This window comes from Ceratotherium simum, chromosome 39, assembly GCF_057802395.1.
Source record: "Ceratotherium simum simum isolate JZ-2026a chromosome 39, ASM5780239v1, whole genome shotgun sequence".
Taxonomy (NCBI): Eukaryota; Metazoa; Chordata; class Mammalia; order Perissodactyla; family Rhinocerotidae; genus Ceratotherium; species Ceratotherium simum.
Genome location: NC_141938.1, coordinates 11,226,909 through 11,248,957, shown reverse-complemented (window position 1 = coordinate 11,248,957; position 22,049 = coordinate 11,226,909). Strand labels below are relative to the sequence as shown.

At 43.1% G+C, this 22,049-nt stretch overlaps 1 long non-coding RNA gene across 1 annotated transcript; it reads right to left on the bottom strand.

The window, feature by feature from the left end:
• Window positions 1-7: 7 nt before the first annotated feature.
• LOC147912186 (uncharacterized) lies at window positions 8-13,368 on the bottom strand. Its single transcript, XR_015550234.1, has 3 exons — window positions 11,887-13,368; window positions 10,724-11,650; window positions 8-4,210 (listed from the first exon to the last, which is right to left on the bottom strand). It is a non-coding gene; the product is annotated as an uncharacterized LOC147912186 (long non-coding RNA).
• Between the last annotated feature and the right edge of the window lie 8,681 nt (window positions 13,369-22,049).

Sequence of the window (22,049 nt, the reverse complement as noted above, 5' to 3'; positions counted from 1 at the left end):
TATCGCCAAAGCCCCAGTACACAGTCATATATCCTAGTTGTAGGTCCTTCTAGTTCTTCTATGTGGCATGCAGCCTCATCACATCTTGAGGAGCGGTGAGTAGGTCCGCGCCCAGGATACCTACTGGCGAACCCTGGGCCGCCAAAACAGAACGTGTGAACTTAACCGCTACTCCACTGGGCCAGCCCCCATGATAGCTATTTTGAATGCTCTGTCATTTAGATTATAGGTTTCTGTGCCTTCAGGATTGACTTCTGGGTGCTTGTCACTTTCCTTCTGGTCTGGATATTTAATATATTTTTTCACACTGTTTGACGGTGTGGATTTGTGTCTCCGCATGATAGTATCTGGTTGCAGCTTCCACCTGCCACCACTGGGTGGGGGTCAAGAGCTGTATATTCTGAGCCCACAGTGATCCATGGATACTTTGGCCGACTGGCTGTGCTGGAGCACTGGACAGGGGGAGGGATGCTTTCTTTTGCCTGCCCAATCCCAGGGGCTTCTCGCTCTTCCTTTGCTATCTGCTCTCCTGGGGTGCTAGCTTGATGAAGATACCCCTCAACAGTTCAGTCACCTCTGTGTGGGGGTTTCCCATGGGCTGTGAGCGAACTTGGAGAGTCACAGTTTTCCCACAGAGGGCCGCCTCTCCCCCTCTCTCTGCAAGCCATGCGGTCCCGAGGTCACTGCCATTGGGGAGCAAGAGGAGCTCTCTTTACCTCCTTCCACTTCCTCCGGGGGGGGTGTCCAGCACCTCCACGTTCAGATGTATAGCTGGGTGGGTCTCTCAGATGTCTTTTGTGTTGTGTGAGTGTCCTCTTTTGGTATATGAATGTCCTTTTTGTTGTATCTTAGTGGGGAGAGTCTAAGGGGAGAGCTTGCTCCATCATGATGCTGACGTCACCTCCCAAATATTTTATAATAATATATGGACTGTAACTTTACTCAAATTGTGAAAAAACCTTTAGAGACTGTCATCAAAAGTGTAATGCTGGATAGCTCAAGTTGTGCAGCCCATTCTTCTCAAAGAACCAACACTGCTAATTCTAGCTCTTTCTCCTTTACAAGTATTTAAATCATAAAAGAGTACCCGGTATGTAGCATTTCTATTCTTGGCTCAATAAATTATTCAACATTCTTTTAGCAAGCAAAAATAAGTTAAATACCACAAAAATGTTCACCCTCAAAACACAGATTTGCAAAGATACTGGAGACGTCCAAAATTAACCAACAGGCTACCCCTGGGCCAATAATTTTTAAAAACTTCCTTACCATGCTAATACTGTGCTTTAATCTTGGTTGGCTGTTCCCATTTTTCCTTCTGAACAAAAAACCTGAGACTGGTTTTACTGCTGCCCACATCCGCCATTTTCGACACAAGCAACAGTAATGGAGGAAGACCCAAATGTACTATCTTTCACATGCAGGCACTTGGTAAAGCTGCCAGGGGTGGCCAGTGTCCACCTGGAACAGGTACAATAGTAACCATGCCTTCTCCATCCAAATTCTAGTTTCATTCTTGCCTCCACAATAACCTTCAAAGCTGACCACATAAGCAACTCATCCACGCATCCGTGCAATCATTCATATATTCAGGGCTCTGAATATGAATATGAAAGCCACTCAGCTAGGGTCAACAGGGAAAACAATCAGGTAAGTACAATACCTGTCAGGGACCCTGACAGACTGGACACCCTAACCCAGCAGAAGGACTCAAGGAGGATTTCACAGTGGAAATTACTTTTCAGCTAAGACCTGAAGGATGGGTAAGAGTTAACCCAAAATTGGGGAAAGCAAGAGTAAAAAGATGAGGGAGAACATTCAGGCAGGGGAACTAGCATGTTAGAAGGCTCAAAAGTAATAAATAAGAATAACGATGATATTAACAAAAATAGTGATGAATAATAAATTATTGACTCTCTGGGTCAGACACTGCTTTAAGGTTCTATATGTATTAACTCATTAAGTTCTCATAAATATCCTTATCCCCATTTGACAGATGAAGAAATGGACGCACAGAAAGTTGAAGTAATCATCCCAAGGTCATAGGGCGAAGAGGTGGTGGGACTTGGACTGAACTGAGGCGCCTGAAGACAGAGCCTACCTGCTTACACTGTGCTACAAAAGATCTGGTCATGCTTCAGAAACTGGAATTTTGGTCCATGAAGAATTTTAGGGGGAGGCTGATAAGGGTGGTGATGATGAGAATTAAACAGGGGCAGATAATGGAGGGTCTGGGAAGCCCCTGTACCAGACACCTCTCATGTCCTTCTCACATCCTCCTGGCCCACCTTTTCTTCTACAGCCACAGCTGCAGCAACCTGCTGTATGCAGTGAACCTGGCAGCACCTGCCTCAGGTGCATCAGGTGCTACCAGGGCTGCAGCACGGAAAGCCTGGATGTGAGGAGTCAACACCTCCTGGGACAGCCCTGACCAACAGGGGTCAGGAACCAGTAGGTAAACAGCACCCTCTTCCTTGCCTTCAGTGGACACTTGTGGGGAGAAGAGGGGCAGACTACATGGCTCCTCTGAAAACCTGGAGGGATGGAACCCTAGGTTCCCACAGCAGTGATCACCTCCTACTTCATTCTGCCCAGCCCTCCTCTTCAGTTTTATGTGACTACTTCCTACAAATTACCACCTACACACAAACCCTCCTCTCATACTCTGCCTCCCGTGGGGAACCAGATTGAAACAGCCATGTTAGACAGTTTAGATTTTATCCTTCGGGCAGTCAAAGACAGCATATTTTTGGCAAATCATACCTTCTCTCTTCCAGGAAGCAACAAGAGGCTGAGCGAGGGGAACAAACTCAGCAAAATGATGGCTTGGTAAAGGTTCCCATTCTTCTCTCACCTCACCCCTCCCACCACCATTACACCAGGAAGCCACCCAAGAATAGAGTGCAGGAAAAGTCTATACCCTGTCTTCTGCTCCTTTAGCCAGAGGCTAGAAAAATGGCAGCTGCCCTGGACTCCTTCAGACTGGGGCCCACTTCTGAGGCCATGGCATCTACAACACTGCTACTTCTTCCACCATCTCACTGGCTCTTCTTGTCTCTTCTAGAGCTACTAGAGACATATGGCTACCTGACTGGTACCTTTGGAAGTACACTAAATCTTAAAACCAAAGAATAAGCTTGAAGATGAGGAAATAAATGGAATAGATAGATGATTTGGTTTTAAAATATTCTTGGCTTCTCTCTCTTCTGGATGAGATGTTTTCATTTCTCACTCATATTATGATGTAAATAAATCACAGATTAAATGCTATAATAGCCAGAAATTTTTCATATGAACAATATTGGAGGTAACACCATACATCTGGCTTAAGGATGAAGTTCAGTTTCTATAAAATAGAATTAAAAATATTAAAATTTTGCTCTTAATATTAGATTAAGTAACATAAAAAGGATAACATGTATATTATCCACTGCTCATAGTAATTTTAACTGTCATTATCATATATCCATGAATAAGTGAGATACCATGTAACCCTGCCTACAACAGTTTGTTGAAAGGCCAGCTACAGCAATTATGCCTTAATCAATACACAGGCTCAAGGTGTTTAAATTGTGGCCAAAAAGAAAGAAAGACTATAAGGCATCTTTCTTTTTTTTTCAAATTTTCTTCTTTAAATTTATTTATTTAATTAATTTATTTTTATCCCCAAAGCCCCAGTACATAGTTGTATATCCTAGTTGTAGGTCCTTCTAGTTCTTCTATGTGGGATGCTGCCTCAGCACGGCTTAATGAGCCATGCGTAGGTAGGTCTGCACCCAGGATCTGAACCAGCAAACCCCGGGCTGCCGCAGCGGAGCACGGAAACTCAACCACTACGCCACTGGGCTGGCCTATAATCCATCTTATTCTTAAGACATTTAAGCAAAATAGATTCCTGAGATAACACAAATACTGAATGATGAAAATAAGATAAAAATTATCTTATACTAATTTTAACCAAATTTATTCTTACATTTGACAGTGATTATACTAAATTGCAATGTTTAGGTGAAACTGCTACACATTAGAAATAAGAGAATGGTAAAAGTACTGTAACTATGGTATTTGTAACATATATTAGGGTTAAATTTTTATTGACTAACATATGCAAATTGGTTTAAAAACTGTTACCACTGTCCTTTCTTACCTGCATATGTCAGATTGATTATGTTCATAAAGTTTCTTTTCCAGGTCCAAGCTCTTCTTTTCACTATAATACAGAAAGAAAATGTTTTATGAATAATTACACTGATAAGTAATAGGCAGTTGGATTTAGAACATGATCTCCTTTGAAATCACACCTTTGTAAGAATGCTTCTCTGGCCTCTCTAAGAAGCAGAAAATGCCAGCTGCGTTTGAAACTCAAGACAAAAATACTTAGCAGTCATCACGGAAGTCTAAAAAGCAAAAAGGACACTGAAATGAAGCAAAAACAAGATTCTCAAAGTAAATGGGGAAATGCAGTAAGAAAAGGCTGGGAAGCAGGTTCAATCACTCAGCAAGTATTTCTTGAGTGCCATGATGAGCCAGGCACGGTTCTAGGTCTGGAGACTAATCCGGTGTACACCAACCAAGGCCCCTGCCCTCAGGCAGCTGACATTCTAGGGGGAAGGAGAGACAATAAACAAGATAAATATGTAAAATATGATATGGCCAGACTTCTCTGAGACGGTGACAGTTGAGCGATGGGGATCCCACCAGGTCTGGACACAATGCCTCCACAAATCCACCCTAGATTGAAGACTGGTGGCTTGCTCTGTTCCCAACTAGACAAACCTGGGCAGAGCCAAGTAGCTGAGTTAGGAAGAGGTCTCTGAAAAGTAGACCTGCCCTCACTTACATTTAATGAAGACTAGGCCCCCTAACACTATTACTTCAAATTTGGGGGGATTTCTTTACAACTTTGTAACATCGCCGTGATTTGTCACTGACTGCTATCCTGTGATGAGCAGGTGAGTGCTGGCAGTCAGCTAGAGGACAGAGCTTACCCTGCACACCCAGCCTGGGCAAGAGGTAGGGGAAACTGGGCAGCAGGGGTGGTAGCAGCCAAAACCAAGGGGCTAGGGGTAAAACTGCTAAATGAGAAGCCATCTCAGTCCCAAAAAGAGTCCTTGGGAAGTTTAACCACAGAGGGCCCCACTCAACCACCACCAAAGTACCAGCTTCAATCCCATCTAACTGAAGCCAAACTGCGAATCTAAGTTAACAAGAACTAAAGGCCAAAAGAGAAATCACATAATGTCTGAGAGAAAAATGCTAAAGAAAAGACTGAATCAACGACAAGAAGTCCAACAGAAGGTGAGCCTAGCTTGGCCCCCTGAGGGACAGGGGCTGAGCCCACATTCCATTTGTGAGCTCTTAATTATTAGTTTCTGTTTTCCTTCAGAGAAAAAAAAAAAGCCCAAAAGTTACTCTGTTAGCTAAATTATAGGTTAAGTAAATTTCTTTGCTTAGCATAATCTAGAATGGAAACCATCATTTAACCAAAATTCTTTTAATGGGAAAATGGGGTCCAAAATCCAAACACTGAATCTTTGCTTGGGGAATAATCTCTTCCTCAGTTGGGGTATGCCTACGTTAAAAAAAAAAGGAAAAAAAAATTTACAGAAACACAAATTTTTAATCTACTAGCTTCACACAGATCTTTATTTTCTCATTAAGAAGACTGAACTCAGAAGAGAAGTGAAAGAAACATGGTATAATCGCTTCCATGTTAGAAATTTTTATTTGTCACTTTCCTCCCTTCTAAGGTTCAGTGATCAATAGGATACTTAGTTCATGAAAAACAAATGTCCGGACAGAGTGAGCAATTCGTCACTAAATTATGAGACAGACCCTTAAAGGCATCTATGACCTTGTGCCTCTGATGTCATGCTTTACTTCTGTGGAATTTCTGCCAAGAAAGCATGACTGGAATCTGGTCATGAAGAAACATCAGATGGACCCAGCTTGAGGCTCACTCCCCAGAATGAAAGCTGTTCTCTATGAAACTGTCAGGAACAGGAAAGGCAGGGAAAGACTGAGGAATAGGCACAGATGGGGAGAGACTGAAGAGACATGGCAAATGGGTTCACAGATGGACTCCTGGACCAGACGATAAAAAAAGACAGTGCTAGGACAGTTGGTGAAATTTGACTGGGTCTGTGGATTGGTATATCAGCATTGATTTCCTGACTGGGAGGGTTATATGGTGATCACAGAGAGAGCATCCTTGCTTTTTGGAACTATGCACTGGAGTGCTTAGGAGTGATGGGGCACCAGTTCTCAAATGGTTCAGAAAAGATTAATAATTTTAAATAGAAAGAGAAAGAGAAAATATAACAAAATGTTAAGAGTTGCGGAATCTGGGTGAGGGAAATATTAGAGGTCTTTGTCCTCTACTTGCAACTTTTCTGTAAGCTTGAACTCATTTCAAAATAATTGTAACAATTTACCTCTGACTTCTAGTGAAGAAGGACCACAGTCTCTTTGGGAATCCACCACCTCACGAGCAGCAAGTTCGTTTAATAAAGAACATAAAACTTCTTTGTTCTTGCTCTATCTCCAGTAGGGACAGACTGGTCAAACTTCTTCTCTAGCATGACACTTCCTACACTGAAAAACCACAAACACCTCTTGGCCTTCTATTCCAGGCAAAATGATGCTACTCTAATTCACTCTGCATCACAGGCCCATTTTCTAACCTCATCATCCATGCAGCAGTGCCTCTGAGTGCTGTCTTTCATATGTTTTAAATTTAAGACTTAAAACAAGATATCTACCCCAATAAAAAGCCAGAGAAAGGATTATTGGGAGGATCATCTTTCAATTCCTACAGATTAAATCTCTGTTTCAGAATCTTTGGAACATCCAGCCCCGGGATATGTACCCACTGCCAATGGTTTCAGGCACCTGCACCCTCACTTGGACCTTTCGAAGTTTTACACAGCTGGGTGGTCCTTAAAGTGTAGTATGTGGTTTAGTTTCCTCCTTTTAAGCCACCTGTTATTCAGTTTTTGTATCAATATCATCTTCAGCTTTACTCAACTAATACCTCAGCATCAATTTCTGGACCTTTACGATATCTCACCCTGAATCAATATTGGTATTGAAAACACGGGCTGGTTAATGGGCCTTTAAACAGATGTTTTTATATAATTGTAAGTGTCAACTCCACTTACATGTTTCTACCACACTTGTGGCACTATATGCACTGTACAGAGTCATTCCATCAGGCTCTTGTAGATTCAACGACCTTCCCACAATGCAAAGAAAACACTGATACAAAAAGGAAAAAATTCAGAATATAAAATTACATCTATGTGTGACTACAGCTAAGACAATCTGGGCTAGAAACACACCAAGTACAGGGAAAAGCCCAGTTATTAGACCAGCTAACATTGCAATGACCCACCTCTAAGAGGGCTGAGAAAGGGCAGGTTGTTTTTCTCTCTCACTCCCAGGAAATCTGTGGACTGATAAAGCAGCTGTGACTACCCAAGGTCGTAGCCTGTAAATTTCTGGAGCTTTAGGAGACAATGGTCCTTGTGGTCAGCGGGATTGGTTAAGAAAAACAGGTACATTCAAACACTCAAATAGGGTACAGACAATGATATTCATTATCTGTTGGTTCACAAAACTACAGCTTTCAACTTTTTTACTTTGAGGCTCTTTATTTACTAGAGAAAAAAAATCTGTGGCCATACTTGACATATTAGTCAAGGCCTCTCATTTCTGTGAAGAACCAAGGTTCAGAGAGGCTGAACGACCTGCTCAAGGTCACACAACAGTTCACAGACTGGAACCCAGGTTTCCATGTTTCTACCGCACTTTTCTGTGTATCCAAAATTATTCGCCTCTGTACTTATTAACTATGCATTAGAATTAGTCATGGACTTTTAAAATGAAAAATGAGTACACACAGCAACAGATCTGTACTGACTTAAAAATAAAACCAACCTCCAAAGGCAGAACCATGAATAGGCTATAAAATTTGACTCAAATTCCTTATACAATTTCAACAGCCTCACCTTGCTTAATAGTTAAAGCATTAAGTGTTAAACATTAAGTAATAATCATTACACAGTTATTATACCATAAGGACTATAAACAGCCAGGTGTTCCTAGCACAGGAAGCAAAAATGATAACTCACAATTAACTTAGTTCAAAAAGAATGCCATTTGAACCAGTGACATTTTAAAGATTTTATTTATTTTATTTATTTTATTTTTCCCCCCAAAGCCCCAGTGGATAGTTGTATGTCGTAGCTGCACATCCTTCTAGTTGCTGTATGCGGGACTCGGCCTCAGGATGAACGGAGAAGTGGTGCCTCGATGCGCACCCGGGATCCGAACCCGGGCCACCAGCATCGCAGCGCGCGCACTTAACCACCAAGCCACAGGGCCGGCCCTGAACCAGTGACATTTTAAAATTTAGAACTTGGGCTAAGAGATACAAATAACTAAAGACCTGGGGTAACTAAGCTACTATTCTAAGAGAACAGAGTCAAAAAGCAGTTAAAAAAAAAAAACTCAAAAACCGAACACACACACAGTACAGAGAACAGATTGGTGGTTACCAGAGTGGAAGAGGAGTGTGGGGAGGGTGAAAGGGGTAAAGCAGGACATGTGTACAGTGACGGATGGAAACTAGACTTTGGGTGGTGAACACGATGGACTCTATACAGAAGTCGAAATATAATGATGTACACCTGAAATTTATATAATGTTACAAACCAACGTGACCTCAATAAAAATAAATTAGTAAAATGTAAAGAAAAAAATTACACCCACACCCAGAGGTGAATTTATTATTTGTTTGTTTGCTTTTTAACTTGGAGCGGGACTTCAGTATAAGATTTCACTTTGGGGCTGGGACAATAGCTTAAATTGGTTTGAATCTATAAACCAAACTTTAGTTTTTCAAAATGGTTAAGGAACCTTGGGGCAGAATTGAAATTTTAAAATTTATTTTAGGGGCCGGCCTGGTGGCGCAAGCGGTTAAATGCGCACGCTCCGCTGCGCCGGCCCGGGGTTCGTGGGCTCGGATCCCGGACGCGCACTGACGCACTGCTTGTCAAGCCATGCTGTGGCGGCGTCCCATATAAAGTGGAGGAAGATGGGCACGGATGTTAGCCCAGGGCCAGTCTTCCTCAGCAAAAAGAGGAGGATTGGCAGATGTTAGCTCAGGGCTGATCTTCACACACACACAAAAAAAATTATTTTATTATTCTTATTGTTCTTCCCCCTGGTGATTTCTTTTAATGTATTTAATCTTATATAATGGGTTTGTGTGTGTGTGTGTGTGTGTGAGGAAGATCAGCCCTGAGCTAACATCCATGCTAATACTCTTCTTTTTGCTGAGGAAGACTGGCTCTGAGCTAACATCTATTGCCAATCCTCCTCCTTTTTTTTTTCTCCCCAAAGCCCCAGTAGATAGTTGTATGTCATAGCTGCACATCCTTCTAGTTGCTGTATGTGGGACGTGGCCTCAGCATGGCCGGAGAAGTGGTGTGTCAGTGCACGCCCGGAATCCAAACCTCGGCCGCCAGTAGCGGAGGGCACGCACTTAACCGCTAAGCCATGGGGCTGGCCCCAATGGTTTCATTTTAAACACAACCTAACAAACAACATTAAAGAAACTGGGTTTTTTTTTTCTTTAAAAAAAAGCACTTTAAGTGTACTGATGCACAGAGCAATGTCTTGTCTTTTAATTATCAAGTATATGCAGACACAATATCATCTTTGAAATATCACACTGTCCACTCTTCCTGGTTGACTGGAACATGGTAATTATTTAGTGGCAATGTGTGGCTAGTGTTCTATACAAGACATTTATACCTCCTGGACATTAGCTGGTTGACTTGGGATTTCTTCCATTCCTTGAACAAACATATATCAAGCCCCTCCTCCACCTAAGGTACTCTATTATCAGCTAAAGCTTCAGCTAGATATGGTTTCTGAGCTCCTGGAATTCTCCATCTAGGCAGGGAGCAAGTCACTCAAGCCACTATCTAGAGTCCTTCAAGAATGCCGAGGTTGCATGAGTTAGGGAACAGGCTGATCAATACTTAGTGCAGGGAAGCCACTGAAGGAAGTGATTTTTCAAAAGCTGGAGTTGAGGAGGTTCCTGGGGTGGGTGAGTGACGGTATGTCAGAAAGAAAATAGGATGTAGAAAAAGATTAAAGAGTAAAATATGGTGAGGACAATTAAGGAGGCCTGTTGTAGATGCTCTATAAATATTTGACAAAAATTAAATCTAGCATAAAACCAATATAATTCCTTCCTTTTCAAAACCACTTACTTCTGCCTTTACCTTACACGTAACTATTGTTGTCATTTTAGCATTGTTACACACACACAGCTCTCTTCACTAAAATGATTTTGTAACTTTAACACTCATTAAACCTTTTGTTTATCAAGAGATCCAAACATCTATTTCCTTTCTTGTCAACTAATGAGATTTCCAACACCAATTAATTTAGCAGCTAAATAATAGTTCCAACAACTTATCTTTTATGTGGTTATTTACAGCAAAGTGCTTTTTAATTTTCTTTCTTTATGTGCTCTTAGATCTAGCTGTCTTCAGCGGTTCTCATCTTTCATGTCTTAATCAAGGTATCATGCATACTCCAGAAGCTGGACTTCTCTGTCTGGAAATTTCATCCCTTCGCTGGAACTATGGCCCTCAAAGTCTCCCGCATTTAAATAGGGCATATGTTTGACAAACACACACACACTCACCTGCCTGCGTTCCTGGATCTGTCACCACTGCTGCAGTGCAGCTGTCAGGGTGGGATGACAATTTGAAGAGACTGCGGAGGGGGCGTGTAGAAGGGAACGAGAGAAATTCACGAGGCTTGACTGAGAGTGACAGGCAGGAGAACTCCTACTCCCACTTCCGGGCAAATTCAGTGACGCGGCCGCGTCCTCCAGCGGGAGATCTCCAACAAGGGGGTCTGTCTGGTAAACTCTGTCCTCCAGGCCCCAGTGGGAGCTTGGGGGCCGTCGCGGGCGGACCCAGGCCCAGGGGAACCACGGGCGGGGCGAGTGGGAAGGACAGAGGGCAGGGCACCAGCCGACCCTCGGCGCCGGCAGATGCCCGCCCCCGCCTCGGGTAGGCCGCACCTGTCCCGCAGCCCGCGCTGGAGGCGGCCCAGCCTCTCCTAGTAGTCGGGGCTCGCCAGGGGCGCGGACCGAGCGGAGGCCTGGCGCACGCCGCCGCCGCCGCCACGCTCGCCCCGCGCCGCCTCGGGCCAGCGCGCGGAGGGGAGGGGCGGGTTGTCGGGGGCGACGGCCCCACCACGCACCGCGGGTGAACACGGCGCCCCGACGCTGTGCAGGGGGCGGGGCGGGGCGCCGTGAATGGGCGGGGCAGACGGCCGTGGAGGGGCGGGCCCCGTGGAGGGGCGGGGCGGAGGCGGGGTGTCGTGGGAGAGGTTGACAGCCGCCTTGGGGGGAGCCGGCCCAGGCTGCACGCTGCGGGATGGGCAGGGGTCCTTGGGGGTTGGGTGCCCAGGCCTCTCTGCCCGAGACTGGCGTCTTCCTTCTCCCTAACCGTTCAGAACTCTCACGGGACAGACCCTGGCCTTCCTCCAGGCGGAGCCGTTCTCTGAGGGTCAGTCAGAAGCCCACTCCTGATCCCCACCGTGGGTAAAGGATGGAGGGTTGCTGGGAGCAAGTCACGTGATCATTTTTTGTCCTGGCATGAAACTACATTAATTTTGTAAGATGCATTCTCTTTCCCTCCCGCCACCTCTCCCTCTCTTCTCCCCAGGATATGCTGAGTGCCAAGCACTGTGCTAAGCTTGGTTTCCTACCAGCACTTAAAAGCAAAAGAAAACACCACAAAAAAGACAAAATTCTAAGCAACTGTGTTCAGCCCTGACAGCAGAACAATCCCTTACCTGTAAATCCGTGCTGACCATAAGGATGTGGTTAATGCTGTAGGTCACATTACTAATTGGTGAGGAGAGGAAAGTTGCTAACAAGTTGCTTGCGGAGCAGACATTTGTTTGTGCAGATATAGAATCCTGCAGCAGGGACTTGAGCCAGGCTGCCTAGACTCAAATCCCCTCTTCCACTGCCCAACTGTGTGACCAAGTGCAGGTCACCTTCCTGAAGCCCAGGGTTCCTTATTTGTAAAACCGGGAAGATTGTTACTGCAGGGCCTAGCTATGCCATTGCTATAAAGATTAGATCTGTTAACGTGTGTAAGTGTTTAGAAGAGGGCCCAGCACATAGGAAGCATCAGTTTTTATCAACATCATCACCAACTTGGGGGAAAAGCTTCCTGAAGAAAGACAACCATACTCCAAAACCTGCAGGGCAGAAAAAAAGAAATTATAGTTTCTTTAGTCTCTTATTCTTCATTTCTTTTGGTTTCTTTTCTCAGTCATTAATTTCACTTACTTGCAAGATGTGACTTAAAGTAGTAAATCAATCATTAGCAAGAGAGATGGACTACTCAAAGGTCGATAATATAAAATTATAATGTTACTTAGCCTTCCCTTCACATTTGCCAGGGCCAGGGCAAGAGTGTGAATGGACGCCCTCATACCATCTGTCAAAATATTAAACAATTATAAATCAAGATGACAAATTGTAGATAAAATATGTTTTCTCCTCCTACCTTGGCCAATGTGCCTTCATAAGAACCTGGAAAGCCAGAGGGAAATTTAGTTCTCTGACTCCTTCCCCAGCCCACTTTATTTCCCACCCCGGGCCCAGTCTTGCACTGTGAGGGGCCTCACACACTGGCAGGGATGTGTGTGTCGCCCCAACGCTACCACCCCAGTCTACAAGTCCTAGCTCTGTCCTCATCCCCACCTCAGCCTCCTCTTGGCCGCTCCTCAGGCCTAAGGGCGAGCACCTTGCAGGAAGTGATAGTCACCCTTGCAGGAAGGGTCCAGGAAAGAGGTCTTTAAGGGCCTCAGAAAGGAGGTTAGGGCCCTTTGAGCAGGGATTGTCAGGGTGATGGGTACCTGGAATGTGTTGCAGAATGGTGTGTGTGTGTGTGTGTGTGTGTGTGTGTGTGAAAGAGAGAGAGAGAGTGCGCTCTAGGCAGGCATGTCCCCTGGCCCTGGGCCTCCTTGCCTTGCATAGAATGGCATGGCCAGAAAAGGGCCAGAACAGGCTTTGTAATATATAGAAGCCAGGGTAGGGGCCCTCTTGCCTAGGTCTAAGGGTAATCCTGATGTTACTTTTATTTAGTTGTTATATCAAATCATTATACCAAATTGATTCCATGGTAGTTGTGGACCTTAAACAGCCAGTTATTTCTCCAGCACAAACAGGTTTATTTGGGATCAGCAAAGAATTGCAATCTAAGGTCTACAACCATGTCAAGCCACCTGCAAGTCCTCCTGCAGAAAAGGGAGGAGAAACTCTTATAGAGGGAAGAGGAAGTTGGGAGGGCTAATGTAAACAAAGAGTCCTCCAAAGAGGAGGAGACTGGGAGTTTAAAGTGTAGTGGCTTTTCATTGGCTGAGTTGTGGTAGTCTATCATTGGCTGAGCTGTTGCTGGCAAGAAGAGGAAGTCTTTCTTCTTCCTATTCGGCTCTGCTGTCTTCATAGGGTGTCAGAGCTCCCCTTTTTGGCCTCCTGACTCCATTTTAGTCAGGTTTATGTTTATTAATTTCCACATAGTGTACAAAGGTTTACTTTACTGATTTTAGTGCAAACAACATTGTACTACAACCCTGGCAAAAAAATGCATCTTTTAGCATATTTTATTTAGGTCTCCTCACCCAGATTAGTTTTCTAAGGAAAAATCCCCCAAACAATTAATGTAACTAATTATTTTCAGTAAATACATAGAGTAACCAGGTGAGGCATCGTTTAGCATCCCAAATTTTTATTAGGCCATTTTAGGAGAGTCTAAAATTAAATATAATTAAACAGTAAATAGATAATTCAAAATAATTAAAATTTGCATTCTGTGGTTGATTCATTAATGACATATGACAAATCTAAATGCAGGACCCTCTTTATTAACAATAACACATAGCAAACTAAATGAATATTTCTAGAGTATTTATGCTAAAATTATGCATTCTAAATGGTGACAGACTTTTATTAAATGCAGAGTTTTTCACTTTGAATATTTAATTTGCTGGAGCACTCCCTTTTAATATTGTTCTTAAATCCGTTTATATTAGCAGAGCTGATTTCTGAAACAGCTCTGATTGTACTTCCTGGACCACAGGCCATGAAGTCTGCCTGGATGGACAAGTCTTCCTATAAGCTACAGAATGTCTTAGCTGCGAGTTAGAGGGAATCTAGCTTCACCCCCTTGATTTTTTAGAGGAGAAAAAGGTTCAGGGCAGGTAAGGGACTTGGCCCGGGTCACAGCTGATAATCTGTGTAATGTTAATGAGTCTAGTTCCAAAGATGGGTCCCGAATGGCCCCATTAGGCAAAGAGTAAAGAAAGCCAGTGTTTCATCTCAGTAGACATATGGCTCTTTGGGTGAACCATATGAAATTGCCGTTTTTGTAGCTCAGAAACAGTTGGATCAATGAATGGAAGATTGGTTTTGGAAATATGTTGAAATTAGAATTTTACATTTTAAAATGTAAACACCACACAATTTTAAAATTAAATCCTGTATATTTGAGTCAATAACTGCTTGGATATTATATTATGTAGTTTGCTAGGGCTGCCATAACAAAGTACCACGAACTGGGTGGCTTAAACAACAAAAATTTATTGTGTCACAGTTCTGGAGGCCAGAAGTCTGAGATCAAGGTGTGGGCAGGGTTGGTTCCTTCTGAGGAAGACTCTGCTCCGTGCCTCTCGCCTAGCTTCTGGTACTTTGCCAGCAATCTTTGGCATTCCTTGGCTTGAGGTGCATCACCCCGATCTCCGATGTCATTTTCACATGGCATTCCCCCTCTGTGCATGTGTGTCTCCAAATTTCCCCTTTTATAAGGAAACCAGTTATATTGGATTAGGGACCCACCTTCCTCCAGTATGACCTTATCTTAATTAATTATATCACAATGACCCTATTTCCAAATAAGGTCACATTCTGGAGTGCTGGGAATTAGGACTTCAACATACGAATTTAGGGGGTACACAATTCAACCTGTAACAGACATGAACATGGAAAGTATTTCATTTTGCAATCACTATTCAGAAATATTTGACATTGCATCCTATGCTATTAGAAAATTCACTTTTAAGTAGAGAAGACTCAAAAGTAGAAAGTAGGGAGAAAGGCTGTGATGCCACATGAATATGTATATGGAACCCCTCCACCCATTGAGCATTTACACCAGTATAAGCATTTATTGCCTTATTTAAACCCAATAACAGTCCTTTGAGGGCACCTGGCCTAAGATCATGCTGCCAGTATGTTCTTGACCAGCTAGTGGTAGAGCTAGAATTCAAACAGATCTTTTCCAAATCCAAAGTCTATCCTTTCTTATCCTCCATTCTATATGGCCTTGAAACTCATCATTTGACAGCTACTGATATTTTTTATTTTCCTTGTATGAGATGTGTAAAATATATATTTTGTGACCCAGAAGGGTTTACACATATACATGGTTCATTATTTGAGGAATAGTATTCATTGACATAGAATGCATTTTTACATGCCGTGATATAACACTATGTGTTCACCATTCTGTTAATTTTCCTCCTTAGCACTCAGTAAGACTACGTTTCTCATCCTTTCTAGTGGTTAGATGGGTCTATATGACCCAGTCTGGCAATGAAGTATGAGCAGAAGTGATATAGCCACTTCCAGGCCTGGCCTCCAAACATCCTGCACTCTCTTCCTTATTTTTCCTTAGTTGGCCAGCTAGATGCAGAGGATCCAATGGAGAACTCTGAGGCCCTGGAAGAAGAGTGGATGATTGCAAAGCATAGAGCACAGAACTGTGTCTTGGGCCAGAACTAAACCTTCACTATATTGAGCCACTGATATTTTGAGGTTGTTTGTTTCAGCAGCTGGCACACTTATCCTGACTAATACACAAACATTCCATGCAACAATTACACAAATGCACCAAAACAACTTTCTACAATGTTCTCAATGGATTTATGTGGCTATCCAGATGGCGAAGGAGACTGAAAACCTGGAACTCTGAGATTAAGAGTTGATGTCTGACAATGGAATACTACTCAGTCAAAAAAAGATGAAATCTTGCCATTTGCAACATGGATGGACCTTGAGGATATTATGCTAAATGAAATAAGTCAGATGGAGAAAGACAAATACCATATGATTTCACTCACATGTGGAAGATTAAAAAAAACAATAAAAACAAACAAACACATAGACACAGAGAATAGATTGGTAGTTACCAGATGGGAAGGGTGGTGGGGGGAGAGTGAAAGGAGTAAAAGGGCACAGTTGTAGGTGATGAATGGAAACTAGACTTTTGGTGGTGAACACAATGTAGTCTATAAAGAAGTCGAAATAGAATGATCTACACCTGAAATTTAAGATTTTATTTTATTTATTTATTTTTTTATTTATTTTTCCCCCCAAAGCCCCAGTAGATAGTTGTGTGTCATAGCTGCACATCCTTCTAGTTGCTGTATGTGGGACGTGGCCTCAGCATGGCCGGAGAAGCAGCGCGTCGGTGCGAGCCCGGGATCCGAACCCGGGTCGCCAGCAGTGGAGCGCGCTCACTCAACCACTAAGCCACGGGGCCGGCCCTACACCTGAAATTTATATAATGTTATAAACCATTGTTACCTCAATAAAAAAATAAATTTTTAAAAAAGGAGTCAATGTCTGAGAAGAGAAGCCTAGATAGTGAAGGCAAAGTTACAATGAAGAACCATCTAGAGCAGCTCTGGCCAGTAGACTTTCAGCAATGATGGAAATGTTCTATTCTGCGCTGTCCAATACGCTAGCTGCAAGCCACATGTGGCTATTGAGCAATTGAATGTGGCTAGTGCTACTGAGGAATTGAATTTTTTATTTCATTTAATTTTAATTAAAATTTAAATTTTAGAGGACATGTGTATCTAGTGGCTATGTATGGGACAGTGCAGATATAGAGATAAAGTGGAAAGATGGATTAGCATGGTGGGGGAAGAGGGGAGATCATAAATTACTTGGAAGTGGAAAGGCAGGAACTGGAAGGTAAGATGTCATCCTTGGTGGGAGGTGATGATGGTCAAGAGGAGAGGTATGATGGTTAATTTTATGTGTCAACTTGGCTAGGCCATGGTGCCCAATTGTTTGGTCAAACACCAGTTTAGATGTTGCTGTGAAGGTATTTTTAAAATGTGATTAACATTTAAATCAGTGGACTTTGAGTAAAGCAGAGTTCCCTCCATAATGTGGGTGGGCCTCATCCAATCAGTTGAAGGCCTTAAGAGAAAAGACTGAGGTTCCCAAAAGAGGAAGGAATTCTGCCTCCAGACCGCTTTCAGACTCAAGACTGTAAAATCAACTCCTGCTGAAATGTCCAGCCTGCAGGACTGCCCTATGGACTTTGGACTTCCAAACCCCCACAATTGCATAAGCCAATTCCTTAAAATTAATCAATCTCTCTCTTTCTCTCTCCAGGTATAGATATAGATATAGATATAGATGTAGATGTAGATGTAGATATAGATATAGATATAGATATAGATGTAGATGTAGATGTAGATATAGTTCTGTTTCTCTTGAGAACCCTGACTAATACAGGAGGGCATGAGGTTACTAAGAACATTTTCCTCAAATGTATTTGTAATAGCTAATTTAAAACAATAAGAATCAGGTGCAAATTCCAATAAATAAAATGAAATCATAGATTCCCTCATTTTATTTCATCTCGTGTAAACCAACAACTAATGTGTGGGTCTCTAAAATACACCAGTTCTATGAAAGCTAAATAACAGCCAAACGATAGAACAATAGAGTAGTTGAATGGCTCCAGCTAGAGCCTCACTAATTCAGTGAGATGGGCTCCCTCTGTCTCACAGCTCTTGCATGCCTATTTCCACTGAAGTCCTTGAATTTGTGCTTCCACGAGGTCTCCAGGATTATTCATTTGTTGACAAAGCGGAATCCTCAGAAGTGATAAATTCCACACACTCAAGTCCTTGTACTCTTTTCTCCGTGCGTGGTGTCTCCCTGGATGGTGTCTTGGTTCTGCCTGGGAGGGACTACTCCACAGCCTTGGACTCCTGGTGCGTGGGCAGCATCCTTGCATCCCTGTAGGTGCTGATGTCATGCATGAGCAATCTTTGAATGCTGAGATTCTCCTCAAAAATCATTTGGTGGATTTCATAATTGTTTGCCACTTAGATGCACTTCTCATCAGGGTTCAACAAGTACTCCTAACTACAAGGATTGGAAACAAAGGGATGCTCTAGGCATGCTCTTACAACTCACAAGCAGACTGAAACCAAAGGGTCTTGCATAATAAATACCATTTAATTTGATGGCTATGTGTTTATGCTTACAAGGTGACAGGGCACCAGGTGTAGAACATTCCACTTCTTATTGTCTGCAATTATCCATGGCCTGTGTCTGTGTAGAAATGTTGGCTTCATTCATTCCTGGGGCACCTGGGTGGTGTCCACCACAGAGAACACCCTCCCTGCTCCAACAAACATTTGCCATTGTGTCCTAGAGAAGTGTAGAACACAGAGGTTGAGAATTTTGGCTCAAGTGCCCCTCTGCGTGGTATACTACTACTTCCTCTTAGAAGCTGTATGACCTTGGGCAGATTACTTAACCTTGCTGTGTCTCAAATTCCTCACCTGTAAAATGGTGATAGTAATAGTGCCTTCCTTTCAGGCTTGTTGAGAAGATTAAATGTGGTCATCTGTGTGACGCACTTAGAATCATGCCTGGTAGAGTTAGCCCTCGGTAAACACAAGCTGGCATCACTTCTTCAGAGAGCAAGAAGAATATCCCTTTGGGAGACGAAGAGAGTCATCAGAGGTAAGGGCCCCTGTTCTGCTTCTTACTATTTGTCTGTCTCTCAGAGTCATTTCCTAAGTGTCCTCTCTGTCCTTCTTTATCAACGCTGCTGGCCCTGCACTCACATGCCCACTCAGAGGGGTCAGGTCACCTGAACTCATTGCTGCTGACTCAGTAGCTGACATCAGTTGGGAACCTCAATCCCAGACTCAGTTTCAGTCCTTTGTGTCAACCCTGGCAGTTGTATGGATCCCAGCTCACCACCCTCAGGAACAGAAAACCAGGACATGGAAGGGAGCACACAGCACCATGTTGTCAAAAGATCACATGCTTTGGAATCAGAAGACCCGAGTTCAAATCCTGACTCTGCCTCATATCAGGTGTGTGGCTCTGAGCACATTTCTTAACATCTTGAATGCTTCATTTTGCTCATTTCTAAATGAGGGTAATGATATTTTTATTTATGAAATTATTGTGAGTTGTGAATGAGGTAACATTTGAGAAGCTCTTAGCACAGGCCTGGCCCATAGAAAACATTCAATAAACAAATGGTTCCAACTTCTCCCTGAGAATTAGGAGCATTCCTAATTTCCTAGGATCTTTACGTGTAACCGAAGAGGAATGGCAACTGATTCATTGTGTTAATGGTTGTTATGTGTGTGCACGCTCACGTGCACCAATAAATAGCTAATATTAGCAGAGCCTTACTTTCTTCCTAGCTCTTTACATATATTATCCCCATTTTTTAGAAGAGGAATTTGAGGGCACATCAAGGTTAAGCCATCAAACCAAGGCGGCACGTCTCATAAGAGGAGGAGTGGTATTATAACCCGCATGATGTAGCGCAGAGCCCGAGCTCTCAACTACTGTCTTCTCCTGCTTCTCACAATGGCAGGTGTTTGTTACAGCGGGAAGCTGAGGCATGAGAGGCTGTGTCCTGTGCAGGGCAGGCCACTGCAGTTGGAGCAGACACTGGGGTGTGGCCTGTGAAGGTGAGGCAGAGGCAGTGCTTCTTCGCAATGGTAGACCTTTTCTGGGTTGGACTCGAGCTGGAATCTTTTCAGCGACTTAAATAATGCACTGAGAGTATTTTGAAGCCATGTTTCGTTACCATAACTCAATCATAAGTCTTCTGCAGGGAGGAAGACTGGCATATGTTTCTTTGGTGTTCTTCAGCCCAGCTCTAGGAACAGAACCCAGCCCAGAAGACCACCCAAAAATACTAGCTGACGGGCAGATGTAGCAATAAGAAGCCATTTTAAAAAATTGAGGTATAGCTGACATATCATAAAATGCACTCTCTTAAAGTGTACAATTCAGTTGTTTTAGTATATTCACAAAGTTGTGTAACTATCACCAGTACCTAATTCCAGAACATTTTTATCACCCTGAAAAGAAACCCTATACTCATTAGCAGTCACTCTCCATTCTCCTGGGCCCCCAGTCCCTGGATACCACTAATCTACCTTCTGTCTCTATGGATTTGCCTATCCTGGAAATTTCATATAAATATAGTTATACAATAGGTAGCCTTGTGTCTGAGGAAGCCATTATTTTTTAAATGCAATAGGATAGTCACTGTGGAAGCTAGCTTCCACAATGGCCTCTGCATTAGTTTGCTAGGGCTACCATAACAAAGAACCACAGACTGGACGGCTTAAACAATAGAAATTTATTTTCTCACAGTTCTGGAGGCCAGAAGTCCAAGATCAAGGTGTTAGCAGGGTTGGTTTTTTCTGAGGCCTCTCTCCTTGGCCTGAAAATGGCCACCTTCTCCCTGTGTCTTCACATGATCTTCCCTCTAGTCGTGTCCTAATCTCCTCTTCGTATAAGGACAGCAAATATTGGATTAGCCCCACCCTAGTGACCTCATTTTAACTTAATTACCTTTTTAAATGTCCTACCTTCAAATATAGCCACATTCTGTGGTACTGGGGGTCAGGGCTTCAACATATAAATTTTGGGGGACAAACTCAGCCCATAACATTCCCCCAATATTCCTTTCCACCAGGAACTCATGCCCTTGTGTAGTCCCCTCCCACATTGAGTCAGGGCTAACTCATGTGACAGTGAGTGACATTCAAGGATGGCTCACTTGGAGGTAAACTAGCCACCATGTTGTGAGGACACCTGAGCAGTCTTGAGGTAAGGGACATTTGGAGAGTAATTGAGTCTTCCTGCTAACAGCCGGTACCAACTTACCAGCCATGTGAGGGAGTGTGAGTGGATACTCCAGCCCTGTCTAACCTCCTGATGACTGCAGCTCTAGCCAACACCTGACTGCAACCTCGTGAGAGATCTCAAGAGAGAACTGGCCTGCCGAGCTGCTCTTGAATTCTGATCCACAGAAACCATGAGATAATAAATGATCCTTGCTATTTTAAGTCATTGAGTTTTGGGGTGATTTGTTATGCAGCATTAGATAACTGATACAGCTGAGTGGGTTGGTAGTGGTTGAAGAAGTCAATGATTATTATATACCCACTATCTTTTAGCCATAGAATCATCTGTGGGAATTATCTTCAAGCCTCACAAGAGCTCTGTAAAATGTGTGTTATTATCACTGTTTCACTGAGGCTCGGGAGGTTCAGGAACTTGCCCAAGGTTTAAATCTACGTGTTTTCTACTGTATCACTGAACCATTGCTGTAGGATGCCCTCAACCAGGACTGCTGTTGTGAACACAATTACTTGCTATCATTTAGCAGCAACAAGAGTGACCCCAAATGCACCTCATACTTACCTTGGAATCTACTTTGGAAAAGTTACCCTTTTGCATTCAACATTTCCTTCTGTTTTTTTTTCTCTTATACATTTCTTTCCTTTCTTTTTTCTTGTGTGTGTGTGTATGTGTGTGTCAGGGTCTTCAACAAAAATGATTTATTATGTCTCACAAATCTGTAGGTGGCTGGGCTCGGCTGGGTGACCTGGGTTATATATTAGGCTGCATTCAACTAGGAGCTCAGCTGAGGCTGGAATGTCCAAGATGTCTTCACTCTTCTAGCTGGGCCTTGGTATAGCTATTGGCTGAACCTCTCTTTTCACACGGTCCTGCATCATTCAATAGTCTAGCTTCTTTCTCTGATGGCTGGCTTCTAAGAGAGATCTCATATATTTCATTATTTTTTCTTTTAAAGCTCAAGTTTTTTTTTAGGAAGATTGGCCCTGTGCTAACATCTGTTGCCAATCTT